Below are 22,895 nucleotides of genomic sequence, written 5' to 3'. Positions count from 1 at the left end.
CTTGCCCAAGTTTTTATCCCCAAGATTAGAGCTACCCTAGACAAAGGTTGACTCCATCTCTAGGTTCAATGCTTTTGCTGTAGTGGAACCATGGTTGGAGGTTATAGGCCCTGTGGTCTCTATTGACCATTTTTTTTCATTAAGGAGACAGTACATGATATTTTTGCCGTTTTTCACTTCTTGATTCCATGGCTCCAGTTCAAGACTTGGGTGAACTATTCCCTGTACAGCTGAGGCGCTCATGCTACCTGGTCAGAAGGACCCTTGGACTGACTCAATACCATGGTCTGGAGAATGAATACAGGAGAAGGTGACCATTAAGGAATCATAGCATGGAGAATGATCACGTTCTTGCAGCAACTGACAATCTTGTGAAGATCTTCTCCTTGAGCTATTCTCCTCTGTGGGTTCTGCCTTGATCAATGCATGCATGTACCTTTGGGTACGTGATGGCGAATGCCTGCACGTTGGTAGGTCACGAACAGGTGAGCGAGCAATCTAGATTATAGGGGCATTCCATAACCAGAGCCTAACCCCTAGTGTGTGAGTGCGAGCGTGTACAGGACGATGTACTTTCTTGTACCAAAAAATTATATGGCGAGTGATCATGTGCAAGTTAATGAAAAAAAACTAGATAAGCGTGACGAGTTGTGCATGTCCAAATTGGGGAATGCACCCAGTGCTCAGTCTCCTTAGAGTGCATTATAATAGAAGAGGACAGGGCACAGGAGAATGTACTTAAACAAAAGGCTGTGTGTGACCAGGAGAGGATGTCTTCGTCAGAGTGCAAACAAATAGGCTCATCAAATGAACATCTGATGCACAATGGGGAGCATGCAGCAAGGGATGAGAGCGAGAACGTAGGAGCATGCACAGGCGATGGGCGCATGTGATTAGGAGTGTGTGGGCAATTGGTACAGCAGAAAATGGCAGCCCATGAATAGGTAAACATAACTAGCAAGCACATATAGGTAACCGCATCTAGGTGGGTGCTCTCTGTCCAGGGTGCGCAGGCTAACACATGAGGGTAAGCAATGATATGGAAGAGCAAGTGAGGTTTTACATAGTGCTCCAAAGAATCTGATGATATTATGGCCCTCATTTTACTTGCAATCAAAAGCGTCTGTCTTTTTACCTCTGCAAAGATAGCAGGGATCAGCAAAAAGAAAAAGTGGAGGGTAAGGATGATTAAATTAGACTAGCCAGAGAAGGCATTCAAGGTTATTGCTTTTCCTTTCTTGAAGTGGTGGTCAGTGTTTCCATGGTCGAGTCACTGGGAATACAAACGAGGAAGAGCGGGTCCAAATTAGGAATTTCCTTTGCCCCTCTGGCAGGTGAGTAAGATACCTACCGGCCTGTAAATACTCAGGACTTGAAGCAATTTCTGCTTTGAGGGGATGCACTACAAGCACATGAAAGGCTGGTGTCTCCTTATGGACATTTCCTTAGCATTGTTGTTAACTTAGGTTTAAGGCTCATAATCAGGCAAAGCGGGGAATAACTGCCTCTTATGGGTAACCAGTTACCACCGTCTCTCGCATAGCTTACCCATAAGGGAAATCAGAAATGCCATCTTTCTGTCACCATCCCTAGGAGGGTCAAAAGTTCAGGCACCAGAAGAAGAGAGAGTGCCCGAGGATTTCCTCGACTTCGAGGATGACCCCTAAGATGAATGGTTTCGTTTTGGCTTCTTTTTCTTCTTGCTGAACATCACCCAATGTGCTGATGGACAATCCTTACACTGACTGCAAGGGGAAGACTGCAGAAAAATCATGCCCTAGGTCAGAGGCATACAAAGAATAGGGATCTACATGGCTCCTGCTCATGAAGGTTCCACACATATGTCTAGCAACTCAAGGGATTGATTATATATGCACCATCACAAACATACTCTTTTCCCCTGAAAATAGAAAGAAGAAAAAGTGAAACAGTCAAGATAGGGAGACAGAGCTTACGTGTGTACAACCCGGCAGCTTTAGTCAAAGTGGCTTCTTGCTGCGCTGACGAGGGGCAGGGCCTCCCTGTCACCCACCAGTAACAACCGACACATTATAAATCTTGATAGCCTAGTTCCAGCCTAGCTGAGATCCTACTCCTATTAGAGGATGATGGATTATTTGTGTAGGAACATACATTGAAAATCTAACACTATCCTGATCTATTGGCAATCATATCCCAGCTTAATTCATTAGTAATCCAATACTACTTTAGTCAGTGCTGTTTTGGTATGCGATTTCACCTAATTGTACCGATCTCACCACTTCATGGCGAAGTAAGAACAATTAGATTTTCAAAAAAAATATATACCGGGAAATAATAATCAATCATTGATATTAGCGTGTGCAGCTCAACATTACTGCTTGCCAGTACATACACAACTCAATGTTTTTATTTTTTCGTGAGCAAAGCGAGCGTACGGTGAAGCAAGAACCACTAGATTTTCTGTTATTGTTTTTCACCTATCAAAAATATTGAGATCGCATACTAAACCAAAAGAATAATTTCTGAGATCACGCCATAAATGAGATCGCATACCAAAACAGCACCCTTCAGTATTCAAACAATAGCACTTAAAACTTCCACGTCCTTCATTTGGTGAAATGATATTTTCATAATAAAATAAATTTTTGAATATACTTACCCGCTGGTTATATAAGAATGGCTAGCGTCCCTCACGCCTCTGTAGGAAATTAAAAATTCTCGCATGGCTATCGCAAATATGCCAGGTGTACACTAGTGCCCTCTCGGTACAACAGGTAGAACTATACCCACCTCTTCAGATTTTCCATGCCCCATGGTCTCTAGAGGGGAGGAGGGTGGGTTTTTAACTTATATAACCAGCGGGTAAGTACTGTATATTCAAAAATTTATTTTATTATGAAAATGTAATTTTTAAATATAAAACTTACCCGCTGGTTATATAAGTATGGCTGATTGACACGCTTGGTGGTGGGTCAGAGTCAGCTACATAATTGGAAATTCACTTAAGCGTTACACAAACTACTTAAGAGGTTCTCACCTGATAAGGAAGCCGACAGTAATGCTCTGCCTCATTTTGTCCGCTATCCTTAGAAGATCCAGCGGTCCACCCAGGGGGCTGATGATCTCTAGGAGCTGTCAAACGGTTCAATAACCTATAACATGACAGGACCTCAACCAATACCCTTATTCCGGGCACTCTCTATTAACAAAATGACCACCTGACTAGGTCAAAGATTGCGGAGGATTGTCGACCAATCTTCACGTACAATCATAAAAACCTATATAATAGTTCCAAGAGAGGAACAGGGGTACTAGGAATATAGGGAAATGTAGTGGTGAATGTCTCACCTACTACTTCACTCGTTATTACGAGTGAACCCAAAACGTAGACGTCCCCATAAAGAGACTGAATACGATCTAAGAAAAACAAGGCGAATACAGGAATACCCCTTCACAAGGCTGTATACACGATGCTTTGCAGAGAACAGATTAGTTTAAAAGTTACAGAAGCTCTTATAGCTCTAACTTCATGAGTCTTTACCCTTTCGACATGTTACGATCTGCTACCCAACAGTCTGAAAGAACTCTTGTCATTAAAGTCTATACTAGACGATAGAGCTTTTTAGACATAGATAGCGCAGGCTTCTTGACCGTGCACCAAAGAGTCATGAATAGACTCTTAACCTCTTTGGTCCTGACCCGATAAAACTCCATCGTTTTAACCGGGTAAAATATTCTTCATAGCCCTTCACAAACCAAATCTGAGAGGATAAAGATCCCGAAAGATTTAGCCCATGGATGAGAAGGACTTTTGTTCATGATCAAGAATCCAGGATGCAAGGAGCCTATGGCTTAACCATTGTGAAGTCTATGTTCTTGCTAAAAGATTGAACTTCACTGGCTCTCAACTATAGTAGACTTATTTAGAAAGTCTCCAAAGTTAGGCCTTAAAATGAAACCAAGTGTAAAGGCTCGGATCTGTCACTACCGCGAAATTCCAGAAACGAATCCTAAATTTCAACTGGAGCATCTTGCTGACCCTTCTAAATTATCTTAATGACCCGAGAAGATCTATAAGGTCTTTATTTGATAGATGCAATCTTCTGCGTCTGCAGACAACTGACCGCATACTCCCTTGATGGTCAAGGAGGAAAAAATGTGTTTTCCCTCCGAGGTCTGAGGAGAAACAGGCCGCTTGTCTTAGAGTTACCAAATGAAGAGCCCTTTAGCTCTACACTACTCCATAAAACACCCTAATTGGGTAGTAAAATCTTGAGGCAAAGGTCCCTTGTACCAGCGATAGCCTCCGCTGTTTCTTTCGACCAGCCTCTTGATCATAGGGGTTTTCAAAAATATTGGAGGCAGCTATACCTAAAGCTTGATGGTTTAAAAAATAAAGCGTTCGTGATCCTGACACAGGAAAAAATGGAGTGATGACATGCTTCCAGCAAACACCCAGCCTGGGACCAGTATGGTTCCAGCCTGCAGTATATGCTCATCAAGTCGTGAGAGAGAGACAAGATCTAGACCTCCTCCCAACATGCATCTATATCAGTCGCAAGAAACCAATACTGAAGCTAGGCCTGCTGAAAAGAAGCATCAACCACATGAACCTCATGCTGTGAAGTTAAGACCTGATCATGTGTACCAACAAATGTTCAACACACGAAGCCAAAGTTTGACGCAAGAAAGCGTTAGCTGTGAGGTGAGAGCGACGCGAAGATAAGACAACAGTCTGTCCATACTGCTGTGAGCCAACGACTAGACTGTATACGTCTACTGTAATATGCGACTAAAATGTCGCCTGTGCTTGCATCCCCGTAGGGTGCTAGCGTGCTGTATGCGTTCACCTTGTCGAGTGGATACAGAGCTGTGTACGACTCGCCTGCTGTAAATCTACAGCGTGCTGCCCGTAGACAACAGTATCGTGTCCGGTCAGTGGCACACCGGAGCACCTGTTAGTCTAACATGATGCGGAAAAACCCGACTGACCTTATCCAGTATATGTCCAGGCTGGAACATGCGTCTAGGTTGCTTAGAATTTCAGGTTGCCATGTTTGTCGAGAGATGCTCGTGTGTAGTATGCGTCCGCATGAGTGGAGACGCGTATCCCGCCGACCGCGAGGATGGGACAACTAGTTGAAAGGATCAACTTTGACTGTCAGCGTCTGAGCATGCATGTGCGTCTGAGCCGCTACAAGCGTCTGCTCTACCGCCTCCCGACACAAGAGCCTATCTTTGCGAGGAGACGCTGCTGAGCATCGGAGAACTATGCTATATGATACTAAAGGAAAACCATACCTTTGATGTAGTGGTAGTCCTCACTCTTTTAGGAGAAAACATTTTTCCCCCAGAAATCATAAACGCTAAAAAGAGATGAAATTGACCTCCTTTAGCTCAGACCAACCCTACACTCGCGGGGCAGCTTGTGTGCCACCTCGTGAGCGAAGGTTAGAAGAGATCATCAACCGCAGCCCCGAGAGCGACCTGGGAGAGTCCCTATGACATTCCCAGTGCGCCTAGTGCGTGACCTGAACGTATTCCATGCTATGAGATATCGTTAACAGTAGTCACCCGACCCCAGAAGAAAGTACTAAACAATTCCTCAAACTGGGGGCGGAGAGGAAGTGTAAACAGAAGCAAACTGAGCACCTCTTCTCTCGAAGAATTATACGTCTTGCGCGCTTTTGCCGCTAACACGTCGCCTTTTTTCAACAGAAAAACTTTCAGTAAACATCAGTAACTGAGGGATAAATTACTAGAAAACATATGACTCCTGAAAGGTCTCGGACGTATTGATTGTTGATGACCAAGTCTAGGCTCTGCGACCTTCTAAGAGGACCAACTCTGTCTTCCCTGACTGTGCTTCAGATTCCAGAGGAAGAGCCAGGATTATATATAACTCTTCTGACTTCCGCTCCTCTCGTGGAAGAAAAAACACACTCGATTGCTTCCCATTTAAGAATCGCAACACACCTGCTGGGAGAGCAGGTTCTGTTCGCGTGCCTACCTGACGACTAACTTCCTAGTCTAGTAGACACGAAGAACGTCAAACGTCATTCGATTGAAGCTGCGCTCTGATTAAATAGACGACGTACGGACCAAGGGTCCGCTCTGTTCTTCTACCAGGGCTGCCAGAAGTTGTTTAGCCTGGCTCCCACTGCTGCTTGAAGGGGAGAGTAGTCAAACCCTGCCTCGACTGGGCTTGACTCCTCTTTACCTTTGCTTCCTTGCCTCTGGTTTGAAAGTACTTCTGCCTATTGGTTTACCTCGAAAAGGTTGGGCAGAATGAGAATATGATGTCCCCTCCTTAGTTCTACGAGAAGAGAAGGGCGTAGGAAAACCTTACTGACTGTTTTAGTAACCAAAGTTTGAGTAGTCTTCTGAGCCCAATTTGCAGGCACTCCCTTAACTAAATCCTGCGGAAAAGGAGCCGAAGATATGGGCACAAAAGCAACTCCGATCTCTAACATGGAGAGATACCCTCAGAACAGAAGGAACACAAAGTACCTCTTTTCTTTATAACTCCTGCAGTAAGTAAAGCAGCCAGCTCTTAAGAACCATCCCTCACTGCCCTCGCCATACAAGACATAAGTTGAATAAGACTACTTGTGTCCGTGTCCTTTATCTCAGTTACTCTTCTGCTTAAGACTCCCAGTGACCACTCAAGTAAATTAAATAGTTCCACTCTCTGAACTATCCTTTCAAGAGCTGGTCAAACTTCGACATTGACCACTACAGTCTATTCCTTCTCATGGCCAGGAGACGGGAAGAATCTACCAGGTTTGAGAAGTCTCCCTGCGCAGACGCCGGCACTCCCAAACCCAAGACCTCCCACGTCTCATACCAAACGTTCGACTTAGAATTTAACTAGTCTGGTGGGAAAGCGAAGCATGTCCTGCCCAGAGCTTTCCTTAAATCCATCAATGCTCTTATTAACTTCAATACTCTCTTAGAGCAGGAAATCAGGGGAAGATCGCGGAGTAACTGGTGTAAAAAAGTCTGGAAAAAATTCCCGAGAAGAGTTTTATATAAGTCCACCGAATATTGAGGTGGTTTCTCTTCTTTTCTCTCTGAGATATCCTCCAATTGATCCTTGTGACAGAGAACCTCATCCGGGTCTACTTCTAACAAATCAGAGATTGGAGCTAAGCAGGCGCATCAGTGGTAACATGGACGCGCTTGCGCTGTTCCATATCCACATCCAATTGACAGCCACTTGCCTTGGTTTGCTGTCACGATTGATTTTATAACAGAATAAATCCAGCTGGCGCTGGCGCTTCGCCTCGTCCTGGTGCGCCGCGCACATGTGATATTAGCACTACCGCCGCTGGTCGCGCTGGCGCTCTGCCCACTCATGACTCGACTGGCGTGGGTCGTCGCGCTGGCACTTGTCTGGCGCTTACACTCAGCGCCTTCATTAATTAACTTCTGAGCCTCGTCTCGCTTCCGCTCAGGCTCCGCTTGCGCCTCGTGCCTGCCATTTGGCGAACGTCATAAAGCTTAAACTAACGATCGGCTGTCTGCTTATTTTAATAGTTGTTGTGAAACAGAGCTGTGCCGAGAAAAATCTGCATCGACCCGCCGCTGAACAGTGAAACTGGGAGACCGCCTGTGCGATATCACGTCGCTCCCAGAGATAGCAGGCCGCCTGTGCGACAACCGGTCTACCACTGAAGGCTAACGCCCAGGATCACCGTCAACAGCCGGACGATAAGACTTCATCATCAACGAGAGCTGTTGTTTGAAACGTAAATACGCAAAAGGAATCTAATATTGTTTTCAGCTCAGTGCCTGAAAAGGGCCTATAATATTTGACAACACTAATACCTCGCTTTATCTATAACGAGGGTGAGCGCTCTGTGCTCAAGAGTACTTCTTTTCGGGTCTAAAAAGACTGTAGCCCCTGGCTACTCTCTCGATTCCTTTCGTCGTTCGACTTAACTCCTCCCCTCCCGGGAGCTTGACAGAGGTCTAAGACTAGGATAACGACAGATCCGAACCGAAGCACTCTCCACTGAATAAAATTCACTGCATAATTTAACATCAAAAATTTTCATTCCATTGTTTATTAAAAAGAAAGCTTCACAATCAATTGAAAATCATAGTATACGTTCTCTCAAACGAAATGAACTCATTTAAAGAGAGACTTAGCATTCTCTCAATCGTTCGAATGGGAATGAAAAATACAACTCCAATATAAATGCAGCGAAAAATTTAATAAGTAATAAATATTACCTTAATAGGTATAATATTTATAACATAAAATAAACCCTTAAATTAGGGAATTCCAATAAGAGATGAATCATCACTCATATTTATTGGAACATTTACACTTAGTATATAAAAGTATAAAAATAATTTTAGTATTCCACTAAGGAGACAACGATACATAGAATCGTGTACTGTACATCGATTCGTATAAACATCAAGTGAAATTTAACTTCCTTTAATTTCTGACTAAGGAAAAGTACTGACAGGATCAATTAATTTCATAATAAAATGTTCCTTTTATATAGTACAGCTAAAAAACTTGAGAAGTAGGAAAAATGTACTATTCATAAAAATATCTACGAAATATTGTAGTATTGTAACAATACTGATAACTGCGTAACAACTGAACGCTAGTTAATCTTTTCAAACAAATTGAAGATTACCTCAAGAAAAACTATTAAAAGGATAAAATTATCTTAGATTAATAATCCTTTAATTAAATTTATAACTTAATATTTCAAAAGAAAGTATTCACTTATAATTATTTGTAAAAGCAAGTCGACTTATAGCCTACGACATAAGGCTGTGACGTCATCAATGGACGAAATGTTTACCTTTCGTCCTATGCTTTAGTGAGGTTTAAAAAAGGTCGATAAATCTTTTAATCTTACTTTTTAAGTTATAAATATGTGAACACAGTTCAAATAAAAGAAAAAGCGAAAACCTAAACTCAAAAAACGTTAATACATCACCAAATAACGTCCAAAAAGAGTAAGATGCGAGAGCGAATTTCCAATAGAACCGACGGCCAAGCCGTCATGGAAAATCTGAAGAGGTGGGTATAGTTCTACCTGTTGTACCGAGAGGGCACTAGTGTACACCTGGCATATCTGCGATAGCCACGCGAGAATTTTGAATTTCCTACCGAGGCGTCAGGGACGCTAGCCGTTCTTATATAACCAGCGGGTAAGTTTACGCTAGCCGTTCTTATATAACCAGCGGGTAAGTTTACGCTAGCCGTTCTTATATAACCAGCGGGTAAGTTTACGCTAGCCGTTCTTATATAACCAGCGGGTAAGTTTACGCTAGCCGTTCTTATATAACCAGCGGGTAAGTTTACGCTAGCCGTTCTTATATAACCAGCGGGTAAGTTTACGCTAGCCGTTCTTATATAACCAGCGGGTAAGTTTACGCTAGCCGTTCTTATATAACCAGCGGGTAAGTTTACGCTAGCCGTTCTTATATAACCAGCGGGTAAGTTTACGCTAGCCGTTCTTATATAACCAGCGGGTAAGTTTTATATTTAAAAATCTACAATTAGTCCAACTAACAATTGTTAATGCAGTACAGAATGAAGACAATCCTACTGTAATTTACTTACAAGAAAGTTCTGCTATAACTAATTATGAATATACACTAATTAGAATTGAAATTAAATCTTACCCAATTCATAAAACTGTGCTAATGCAATCCATTGACAATCTATAATCATCATAATCCAAAACGGTGTTCATAAAATTTTAATTTACTTGAAAAGTTAATTTGATCTCCATCTACTGACAAGCCCACATTTTATTATAATTCCATTCAAATCTAACAAAATTCTCTTTATTAATCTTACCTTCAACATTGCCGATAATGCAGTTATCTTGTTTTTGTACATTCTATGCTTCCACAGAAGAGCAGCAAAATTAGAAACCTTCAATTTTCAGTCTCCCATTGCACAATGCTCAAGATGCACCTGCAATAGAAAAAAAAAACATGTGAAAATGTTTAAAAAAAATCCCATTTTGTATAATCATTCAAGAGAATTAAACATAACACTTTATTATAATTATCTAAACATGCCTTTCAAAAAGCAATGTTAACAACAGTATTCACTGATCATTATGGATTGATATGCTCCAATGAGAATGCAGTAGCTGTAGAAAACCCATGATTTATTGTTAATTTGTTCTCTTCATTTATTTATTTCCTTATTTCCTTTCCTCACTGGGCTATTTTTCCCTGTTGGAGCCCCTGGGCTTATAGCATCTTGCTTTTCCAACTAGGGTTGTAGCTTGGATAGTAATAATAATAATAATACTATTATCTTGTGATTTTAGGCTGTTTTCAAGGGACGAGTTTTAAGACCAATACTGTACCTGTTTACGGATGCACTGATTTGACTACGCCTCATCAGAAACTGTCCAATCCTATTCTAAATATATATTAATAGTTTCAGCTTTCATTTCAAATGATAAAAATTCCTCATTTTAGTCATGATGGACAGTTGTGAGGGTTGTAACCTGACTCAGTTCCAGACAGTCCTATTTTACGTATTAATTCAGAAACTTTAAAGATTTTACGTAACCTCAATGTTCTTCCAGGACATACTAAGTATCTTTAATATTACTATTTTATCATGTCAAAGTTCATAAGCCTAAAACACTTGCTTAATTATGGGCTTCCCCTGCACCAGTCGCTCTCGTGCTATTGCTACCCTTCACCCGGAAACATCAAACGACGACTAATTAGCCAAGACAGTACGTTATCCTAGGTCAGCTTAATAATGCTAAAACATATGATACCTTATATAGTGACCCATGTGGCTGGCATGCACAGCACATATATGTACCGCTTGCTAAAACTGAGGATCAGTGATGTGTATTTCGTGAGTGAAGGGAGCTACAGCATAGCATAAACCATTAGACATACGTGATGTGAATTATGGGTAATTATGATACTTTAATACATGAACCATGTATTTTTCCTACTCGTTATCTTGTGTTTTATGCATTTCTGACCTTGACTATTAGGGCAAATGACCCATTCATGGGTTTTTGGACCCCCTTATATAAAGACAATTATGGGGGACCCCAGTGGGAAACCGGGGTTTCTAGGGTGGAGAAATGTCATAAACGAGTGAATTACAGCAATAATAATGGTCAGAAATGCAAAATAAGAACAAGATAACCAGTTGGAAAAATAGTTCCCAGGTCACAACCCCTAGCAGGGGGCAAGCCCCGGACCCCCTTCCCAGGTCACAGCCCCTAGCCGGGGCAAGCACTCGGACCCCTTTCCCAGGTCACAGCCCTTAGCTGGGGCAAGCCCCCAGACCCCCTTTCCCAGGTCACAACCGCTAGCCGGGGGCTTGCCCCTTTCCCAGGTTGCAAGCCCCGGACCCCCTTCCCAGGTCACAAACTAAAACAAAATCAAAATTCACAAATAAATCCTTACCTCAAGTTTGGGAGGTCGAAGGCTGAGGGTCTTCCATTGACAAAGGAAGAACTGTCACTGACCCTGTCGTAGACGTAGATGGGTGGGGGTACAGTTTGGCAGCTTGAAGCAGGAAATTACCGGTATGTAAACGCTCAGACCTCTTGTGCTGGAAAAATAAGCACACTTAAGTTTGCTAATTACTGAAAAAACGAAACTGAACATTAAAATACGTATCATAATAACTTTTACCTGGCGGATAAAGAAATAACGAGATAAATATTGAATAAAATACTCTTTTTGAATTCCGCCACAGAGAACGTAACTCTTGATATCCCGCCACAGCCTTTCGATGTTTTGAGTATGTGCACCTGCCTTGCGATCCACAAAATTTTGTGAGATTTACAGTGAGGTGCACATTCTGCCACCCTATAATACATATCCTATTTGCTGCACTATTCAATGCCTGTATAATGCACCAATATCTCCCCGAAACCCTTCTATTTGTCCACTTAATACCTCTCGTAAAAAACAAACTGAAGGATGCGAGTGACCCAGGAAACTACCGCCCCATCGTCATCACAACAATTTCATCGAAAATATTTGAATCTCTTCTATTGCGTCACCTTGCACCCTTTCTCCACACAGCACACAATCAACTTGGTTTTAAGACTAACCACTCGACTGACACCTGTATACTGTGTATATTCTAAAGGAAATATTGAATTTCTACATATCCTCGGCCTCACCCGTCTACTTATGTTTTGTGGACGTGCGGAAGACATTTGACAAACTACCTGAAACTTTTTGAAACTACGCAAAAGGGGAACTCCTCTATATCTCATCGGCATACTATACTGTTGGTTCTCAACACAGCAATTCTGTGACAAATGGGGCAATGTCCTTTCCCAGCCATTTGGTTCATCTAACGGTCTCAGGCAAGGAGGCATCCTCTCACCATATTTATTTAATGTTTACACAGATGATTTGAATATCAAACTGAATTCACTTCCCATTGGTTGTACGATTAATGGCTTTACCATAAATAACCTTTGCTATGCTGACGATATGGTCCTCATCTCCCCCTCTTCCCAAGGCCTACAACGTCTTATTGACACCTGCAACGCATACGCTAATGAACAAGACAATCTATAACGAATCAAAGACCCAGTGCATGTCTATCCTTCCTAAGTGCTCCGATTCGTAAAAGACCCACATATTTTCCTCTAAAACCATCAGCTAGCATTTGTTAATGATTTTCCTTCCCTAAGTCATATCACTACGAAAGATTTAAAGGACACATCTGACATTGAAAACAGGCGACACAAATTGTGTTGTCTAGGGAACGTGGTGACAAGAAGATTTGCCTTCTGCCGCCAAGCTATAACGTGTGCGGCTGCTTGCTATGGTCAAACTATACGCGTGAATCGATGAGACGTATCACAGTCATTCACAATGATATCCTAAAAAGCCTCACCGATACCCCAAGGCACCATTCAGCTTCAGCGATGTTTGTTGAAAATAGACTGGATAACCTAAAAACCATAATTCGACGCTCTATAGTAAGTCTCACCTCCTGCCTACGATCTAGTGAAAATCCCTTAACTCAAAATGTGCTTGCAAGTGCAGCTAGAAGAAAATCCAAAATGTGGGAAACCTGGAATAGGGAAGTGTCAGTGTAATGAATTGTATTTACTAATCTTCGTTAGTGTGGCTATGCCAAATCTTCATCACTTAATAACTTAGGTATAATACCCAGTAATGTTATGATAATGTGTTTTATTATGCTATATCTCTGTTGTCTGGAAGTCCTGCATTTCCTTCACACCACCTGCTCTGTGACTAGATTTTTTCCCCCTAGTTCTATCATTATCGAAGCAATTTTTGTTCCAACATAATTATCATTGTCATTTTTTTTTCTCTTTTTGTTTGCTGATATTCATGTTATCATCATTATTAAGTGATAATGCTATTGTGATTTTATTACCCAGATCTTAGAACTCTGTGGTCAACCTGCTAATTGATGTTTGTACTATATCACTGATATTATTGCATATCTCATCTTTTTTGCTGATATCAAAAGTGTAAGATCACTGTACCCCTATTGTAACTCTGTATATGGCTTTTGCTGAAATAAAGATTATTTTTATTATTATTACATACCCCGCAGTGACGAGATCTTTGTATCCTTTTCATGAATCACTGTGGATTACGCTCCCCGCCTTGATATAACGTTTTATCAAGGGCACAAGGGTCTCGGCATTTCTTGGTTGGTCCACCAATGGGACCACAAACATTTTTTTGCTCTCCCGCTCCATGCCACCAAACACCCACACACCAGACTAAGGCCTACCTCTGTTACATTTCGACCTCCCAAACTTGAATTCATCCACTTCGACGGCACTGCCAGGCCCACAAATAGCCGGCAAGTTCTGGCAGTAATTTTCCGCGACTTCTGAACAATAAGACCTCCAGTTAACAGAAGTTTGTAATGTCCAGCCAAGGTTATAGGTGACATCGCCGTGCGAAAAGGCCCTTTCATGGAATGATTCACGACCAGCAGTATTTTCCATGCTTGAACATGAGCCTTTACAAAGAAAGTGCCGTTAAATGCGGTTACGGAAAAACCGCATGCACGATGCTTTCCCTTCTTAGCAACCTTAACTGATCGATTACAAGCCCACTGATTAACTTGATATTTAAAGACATACGGCTGTTGGCAGGAAAGGCATTGAACGTCTGAAGGGATGACTCCATGGTTCTGTAGGAACTCGTATGCCTGTTTATTTTCTCTGAAAAAGAGGGAATGTATCTCCCACCACAGAGAACAACCTTGACATATGGAAGCCATAATGAAACTGAAGAGAAAAGGGGGTGGGGATAGGCGTTGTAATAGAACATCCAGGAACTTATGAAGAACTACTTGTAAGCTGTTAATTGGTTTTAAAAAACCACCTGACAGATACGTCATTGTAAAGGCACAGAAAGCTCCGCAATCCATGGAAAAAAACGCATGTGCAGTAAGTCCCCTTCAGTCTCAAATGTAAACAATGGACTTAAAAAACATACTTCACATTTAAATCGACCGATACACAAGTTATTATGCCCCAGCCCCCATTAAACATACAAAGAAAAACCACAAGCTGGCCAGCACTCGTCCATTTCTTATAGCGAATTTCATTTTCACTAGCAATTAAACTATCATATAGTAACCAATGGCTGTTATCTTAGTAAGCAAATCCATTGGAACTTAAGAGAGCTGACACTATTACATTTATATGAGGTACGTTTGCGAATGAACATTGAATATTGACAAACAGGACACTTGCCAAAGTATGGCGGTACAAGGTTATAAACGTAACTGATGCACATCAGCATTATGAACATTCATTCAAAACTTGACATGAGTACGAGTATGTTGGTTAACCCTTTTACCCCCAGGGCTATTTGGAACTTTCCAACCCTTAACCCCCAAGCGTTTTTTTTTTTTCAAGCACATTTGGCAATATATATCTTTTCAAATTGCTCCAACAGCCTTAATTTTCGTCATAGAGGTCAGGTTGGTCTCATTCTTTTGTAAAATGCCTGAAGTTTCTCATAAAGTTATCAAAAATAAGCAAAAAAAAAAAAAAAAGGTAAATAGCCGTTTTTTGCAAGGACGTACCAGTACGCCCATGGGGTAAGGGGTCGAGTTTTGTGAAACATACAATGGGGTAAAAGGGCTAATGAACTAACACTTATTATTCACTGACAGGTCTTTACTCTGCTGTGGCTTACTTTGCTTGCAATTAAACAAACATATATTATGACTTCTCTCTTCCGGCAAGTGGTAGCCTACATGTTGCGCTACGCAAGTTACCCAAGTGGGCAAGTATTTTGCTGGACAAAAGTTTAGTGACCCCACCACCTATACACTACCTGACAGAAGGAATAACTGGTTGATTTGGTCCAAAATGACTATGGTACAAGGTGACCAGATCCCCATGTTTCGCTTGTCAGTGATGTGTTTATTTTGCGAGCGAAGCAAGCCACAGTGGAGCAAAAATAATAAGTGTGACATCAAATCACGATGCTTGTGATCGTACTAGCTCCACGTTAAATTTAGAAAATGGAGCTCGATCGAGATACCACTAACACAATTACTCCCTAGGTGTTGCTTCCCTCTTATTTAAGAATGGAAAATATTTTGGTAAAATTATAGTAACGGACAGAACAGCATTTTGAACAGAAAAGTTTATCCCTTAGTAAATAATGTGCTTCCACTGACTTTGACCTTCATTTCAACAGCAAATATACCGAAAATCTATTATACCGTCTGAGAATGGGGATTTTTTTATTTTTTATAAATCAAATGGTTTTTGCTTTGCCGAGAGCTCGATTTGTTCGCTAAAAAAGAAAATGATCATGCTTCTATGTAGTGGTAAGAGGACATTTTGAACTGCGCACGCTAAACCCATTGATTATTATTTCTTAGATAATTAAGTTTTTATTTACAGTGAAAATAAAGAGTATTTTGAAGAAAACGGACATTTCTCTAAAGGACAAACCTGTTTTATAAAGAAAAAAAAAAAAAAAGTGAAGTTTTACAGTACTGTATTACAGATTATCATTTTGAACAGAAAATATGTTTTCCTGTAGTAAATGACGTGATTCAATCGAATTTGACTTTCATTTCAACCGCAAACAAACAGAACAACCAGTTCGACTAACTTCAAGTAGCCGAACTGGTTGTGGTTGCGGTTAAAATGGTGAAAACCGGTTGAATCACATTATTTACTCAAGAAAATATATATTTTCTGTTAAAATGTTTAAATATAATGGCTCTTGTTCTGCCATGGGCTCGCTTCGCTCGCCAGGAAACGAAAACATCAAGCTCGTATGTACTGGCAAGCGGTAATAATGAGCTGCGCACGTTAACATTAGCAATGTTCCGCTAACATTAGCAACGCTAAATATAATGATTTTGTTCCAACACTGGCTCGCTTTGCTAACATTAGCAATGTTACGTTAACATATATATATTTCTGAAACTATTCATTTACGACAGGAACGAATGTCGTTATCAAAGAGCAGACCTTTTTCTTTAGAAAAAAATGGTATAAGTTTACTGTATTACAGATTCTCATTTCGAACAGGAAATACGTTTTCCTGTAGTAAATAACGTGATTTGACCTTCATTTGATTTTCTTTAGAAAAAAAGTGATTTTTTCCCCTAGGTTACATTGCCCTGTAAAACAGTAAAACAATAACATTTTTTTTCCTAGGTTACATTACCCTGTAATACAGTACAATACTGCCAAAAAAACATTTTCCGTCCGTAACTATAACAAAGCCCTTTTTTTTTTTTAGTTTACTTCTTTGGTTGGATTCTTCTGTTACTATCTTCTGTAAATTAGGTTTTAATTCTATCCCCCAATACACCGAGGGAAACACCATTACTGTTGGTGATAATCAGAAAGATAATTTGGTAATTTTTTATTGTATTACAGGGTAAAATTTGAATTTTGGATTGGCAGGCAGCCTTATTGACATGCGTGATTATATCTTCAAACGACTTTTCATATTTCCACATAGGTTGCATGAAATAATTAAAAGGTCAATTTCGGAGTGGCACTTTGTTTATACCTAAACCTCACCTTAGCACAAAATCTAAATCAATTTCCGTAAAATATAAGAATTTTACATACGACATAAAACTCCTGTGGTTTCAGAAAAGATTTGACATGGTCACAGTTTCTGTAATAATCACTGCATAAAGAAAAAGCATTTAGCAGAAGGCACGTTATGTATATGATATTATAAAAATTAAGAAATAACTCACATTTGATTTATCTTTGAAGGTTAGCAGGGAGAACAAGAAGGCTCGGGGCTCCCGAAACAAACACAACGTCGCCATGTTGGAACTTCGTGACTTTGAGAGGTAGTGTTGCCAGATGGGTTAGTCTAAAGATCCCCAAAACAAAAACAAAACTAACGCAAAAATCCCTAATTTCCACAAATATATTTTCTCCCCATCCTGTAGGCTTTACTATTATAGAAATTACTCTTTATACATCATATAAGTGCAAGCAAATTGGTATAGAATATTCCCATCAGACACCCAAAAATTCCCAAATCTAAGGATAAATAGGTATATCTGGCAACACTGACTTGGTGAACGAGAAATTCGAGAATCTGGAAAAATTATAAAATATTTTCGTACCTACGAATTGCTCCTGTAAATTATAAAATAAAGCTCTTGAAAATAGAAATTTTTTTAAACACCATGGACAGTACAGTAAACGTGGAATTATAATTTATAACTTAATTATGGATGGTAACAAGAAAGTTGACTGAGAAGCGTTTCCTTATTCTTTAAGGACTGCTTTCCTGGTCCTATAAATGGAATACATTATCTTATAATTAATTATAATTATTAAATAATGAATATTCAACACTATAAAGTGATATGTCTAACCTAAAACATTAAACAAATCTAGATTTGTGCTGGCAGACAATTTTCTAATAGGGAAAAAACTAAAGTAATTCAATAATGCAGAAGAATTCATCCAATTGTTTTATATAATGTTAATTTTGAATATTTTGAAATAAGAGCTGTTTATTGTATTTAATGATTTATAGATGTTTATTTTCTATTTAAGGCTTTTAATTTAAGAAATTCATGGATACTGCGATGGTATGGACACCTACTGACAGCCAACATAACTAATTATGCTAATAAGAAATCTCAACTTAGTGAATTATGCAAAGGTATTATGTGCAAGACATGCTCAATATGATGAATGAAATTTACAACGTATATCATAGAAATCGTATCTACTGTCATTCCCAACCCTAATATATTAAATTCTTAAGATAGAAACTGGTAAAAATCTAAAATTTTAAAAACTGCTAGCAACTTCTGCCTTTTCTAGATTGGTCATGAATACATCTATTGTTTAATGATTCGAATAATTTTGTATTAAATATATATTTCATAAAAAATCACTAGATGAATAAAGTTTAGTTACAGTTTTTATACTTTTAATGCCGGACCTTCCTTCAAAATCAGATACTTCAAAGGTATTTTGTTTTCTTGTTTGGTAAAACAAGTGGCAAACCAGTTTCCATAACTGCCACGTGGCATAAAATGAAATTATAATGTACACAAATAAATCAACCTTAAAGATGCAACGGAATAAAAATTTGGTTGAACAAAATACTATCTAAAGATCGTGTGTTTTTACCTGTCCATTGATACATATGAACACAAAGAAGGAGACATAACTGAAAGACCTTCTTTATAAGCTTATATAAGAGCATAATGTCATTATAAAGACAATATATTCCTTCCAAATTGAATTTAATTAATCAATAATGCATATTCAACAATGGAAATATCTATATTTAATCCAAAACGTAATAAAATATAGATTTTCTGTTGGCAGACGATTTTCTAACAGGGAAACCAAACTAAAGTATTAAAATACTACAAGAGAAATCATCTGACTGCCTATTGTAACATTAAAACTGATTTCTTAAGATACTGGATGTCTATTCTATTCAATAATTCTTCAATATTTATATATTTTATTAGGGTTGTAATCCCAAAAAATTCATGGGCACTGCGATGGTAGGGACCCCTACTGACAGTAAAAGTAACTATTCGAGATACCTTTATGAATTATGCAAAGGTATTTTTGTGCAAGATGTGCTCATTATAATCAATTAAATTTAAAACGTATATGATAATTATATTTTCTTTAATTCCCAACCTTGATATATTGAATTCTTGAAATAGAAACTGGTGAAAATCTAAAATTATAAAAACTTCTGGCAACTTTTCTCTTTTCTAAATAGTCATAAATATCTCTATTGTTTAATGTTAAAAATAATTTCGTATTAAATTTACATTATATAAAAAATCACTAGATAAATAAAGTTGAAATCCAGTTTATATACTTTTAATGCCATATTTTCCTTCAAACTCAGATAATTTAAAGGTATTTTGTTTTCTTGTTTGGTAAAAACAAGTGGCAGACCAGTTTCCATAACTGCCACGTGGCATAAAATGAAAATATAATATACCAAATAAATAAATCTTAAATATGCAATGGAATAAAAATTTGGTTGAACAAACTACTATCTAAAGATCAAATGCTTTTATGTGTTCATTATTACATATGAACACAAAGCAAGATACATTACTGAAAAAAAAAACTTCTTTAAAACTTATATAACATTAAAACGTCGTTTTAAAGACAGTGTTTTCTTTTCAAATTAAAAATAATTAATCAACAATGAAGATTCAGTACTGGAAATGTCTATATTTGACCTAAAACGTAATATAATCTTTATATTTATTATTATTATTATTATTATTATTATTATTATTATTAAAATTACTTTTATTATTATTATTATTATTATTGTTATTATTATTATTATTTTAATTATTATTATTATTATTATTATTATTATAAAAATTATTATTATTATTAATATTATTATCATTATTATTATTATTATTATTAAAATTATTATTATTATTATTATTATCAAAATTACTTTTTATTATTATTATTATTACTATTAATAAAATTATTATTATTATTATTATTATTATTATTATTTTGCAGACGATTTTCCAATAGGGAAACAAAACTCAATTAATACAATAATATAGGATAAAAACCCATTGTACTATATTATATATATATATATATATATATATATATATATATATATATATATATATATATATATATATATATAGCCTTCCACTAAATTTATTTTCAATATTGGCTGTTGATTCTATTCAGTCATTTCTCAGTATTCATTTCATCATTTTTGGCTTGTAGACCTACTCTTAAGAAATTCAAACCTATTGTTGAATTCGCAAATTATTTCATATGAAACATATCTTTTACGAAGGCTACTATAAGGTTATTTTGAATATGATAAAAATTGAGACTTTGTCTGTCATTATTGCTCAAAATGACTAAAATTAAAGATCTTAAAAAGGAATTTTGTTCATTTCGTTTGGTAAATAAAAAAAAGAAAGAAATAAACGAATTCCCAGCCTAAAAATCTAGACCTTGCTAACAAAACTAAGTTACCACTTAAGGAAATGGAAATATGCAATGGTTCGAACTTAGATTGCATCAGAATAAATATATATATATATATATATATATATATATATATATATATATATATATATATATATATATATATATATATATATACATTGTGTGTAGGCTATTACTTTTAACAAGATTAATTAGTTCGTAAAAGTTAATTAATGGAAAATTCGAAAAAAAAGAAAAAATATTCTTAAGTAAAACAGGAACAACCGTTTAAAAATCTGAGTATCTGACATTATTATAACTAGCCAAGCTACAAAGAGAGATTTATGTCAACCTGTTCAATGGAAAACGAATTTACAAGTTTGAACTTTTGAAGTTCCACCGATTTAATCGCCAGATTAGAGAAACATCATTCCACAATCTGTGACAGCTGAAATAAAACTTTTAGATTGCTGGGTAGTATGTATATATATATATATATATATATATATATATATATATATATATATATATATATATATATATATATATATATATAAAGAGAGAGAGAGAGAGAGAGAGAGAGAGAGAGAGAGAGAGAGAGAGAGAGAGAGAGAGAGAGAGAGAGAGAGAGAGAGAGAGAGAGAGAGAGTATAAGAAACGTTGAAGAAATATCATCAAATTGCTAATGCTTTCACACAATCTATTTCAAAATCTGAAGATCTACGTTCGAGAAAACTACTTTCAGATGTTAACGTTTAATTCGGGGCTATGGTATGTACATTGATTATTTGTTTATTTATTTATCTATAAAGAAAAACTTGTGAATATTTACGTAGACAAAAGCCGCCCGCAACAGCTAGTGGCTACACTTTCCTCACTAGAAAGCGTGGAGTTTAAAACATCTACACAAAGGAAACATCCATAGAACAATATTAATCAATATACTACACATTGAAATCAAATGTTGTACTTACATTTCACAATGATGTACCACTGCAGCTTGAAATTATGTATCTCCGATGAACCGAAATAGAAAACGCGCGCAGACATCTCTACTCTACCACACTTAAAGCAACACTGAATTAGTTTCAACTTGAGGTGATGAATCATATTATCATCAGATCACCTGGATGCTAGTTACCTAAATTTGGTAACTATAATTGGTTAGCCTTGAATGCTATATTTTCGGCCTTTTTCTACTATCATGTTGGCCTTTTAAAGCTGAATTTGATAAGAATATAATTTAATATTTAAATGATATACAGTATACGAGTGACATGTATAAGCAAGTTACCCCTAGAAAAGCGGGCTCAAGTAAAAGAAAATGACGCGACTTTCCATTTAGAGAAAACCTAATTTAAGGCTAACTATATTATATTTAATCACCACGATTTTTTTTTGTTTTGTTTTGTTATAGAGTCGCCTTAGCAAATTTATGAGTTAATACCTCTAGGGATATTATCTTCCATAACTTGTATAATTGTACGATGTAAAATTAGTAAGATATACTTAAGAATAGTAAAACTATCACCATAAACTGAAAGTAGATAGTATCTTAAAATCTAGGATTGATAGTTTTCGCTGTCTGATTGTGATGTAGGCAGATTCCAGAAAGATTTCAACTTTTTTGCAATAAATATTCAAATATATTTCTACTTTATCATCAGGTAACATTTCTAAGCCTGAAAATCTGTTTCGGCACTATAACAATCCTTTTTACTACTTGTGTTATCTTAGTTTTTCAATGTCATATCTAAGAATTATAAGTTAGGTTTTCATTACTTTTCCTGGTCTTCAACTTAGTGTCTCAAGTGTTTAGTAGTGACTTTTTACATTATTGATAAATGGTCAAGTTGGTTGCTATATTTTCCGCATATCTGTGTTCAAGCAATGTGTTCCCTATTATCAGTTCGTGAGAAAAAATAAGAAAGAAAAACCTTCTTGCTGATATGGAGTGCCATACTCTCTCCCAGAATGTAGAAACCACGTTCCTCCATCTAAGTCTTTTCTTTTTCGAATCCAGTCAAGTCTTCCTTCAGTGAATACACATATCCAGGCCATATATTACAAGAACTGACAAAGGCTGCTCTAATTTGCCATCTTAGTTCAATTTTGGACACTAAGTTTCCATGATGTTAAGCTTTACTCTGGTATTTTAAACTTACTTAAGATCTTTATTTATTTATCGTGAGATACTTCGCACCCTTCTCCCACTTGAAAGGGTTGCACTGGACCAAGGGACATTTCTACCATTTGAGAGTTCACTAAAGGCCACTGATCTTTCTCCCTCTACCTTGCTGGAAACCTCAAGAGTTATGCGCTTTTACGAGTAAAGAAAAAATTAAGAGTTTGCATAGAAATACACACACACACACACACACACACACACACACACACACACACACACACACACACACACACACACATTGTCGTGTAATGGTTTTTACATTT

General features: G+C 37.6%; 1 long non-coding RNA gene across 1 annotated transcript; it reads right to left on the bottom strand.

Annotated features, from left to right (window-relative positions):
* Positions 1–9,817: 9,817 nt before the first annotated feature.
* On the bottom strand, positions 9,818–17,258 carry LOC137653385 (uncharacterized). Its single transcript, XR_011046469.1, has 3 exons — positions 17,216–17,258; positions 11,416–11,563; positions 9,818–9,937 (listed from the first exon to the last, which is right to left on the bottom strand). It is a non-coding gene; the product is annotated as an uncharacterized lncRNA (long non-coding RNA).
* Between the last annotated feature and the right edge of the window lie 5,637 nt (positions 17,259–22,895).

Source organism: Palaemon carinicauda, chromosome 14 (assembly GCF_036898095.1).
Source record: "Palaemon carinicauda isolate YSFRI2023 chromosome 14, ASM3689809v2, whole genome shotgun sequence".
In the NCBI taxonomy this organism is placed as follows: domain Eukaryota; kingdom Metazoa; phylum Arthropoda; class Malacostraca; order Decapoda; family Palaemonidae; genus Palaemon; species Palaemon carinicauda.
This window is presented reverse-complemented; position numbering and strand designations above follow the sequence as displayed.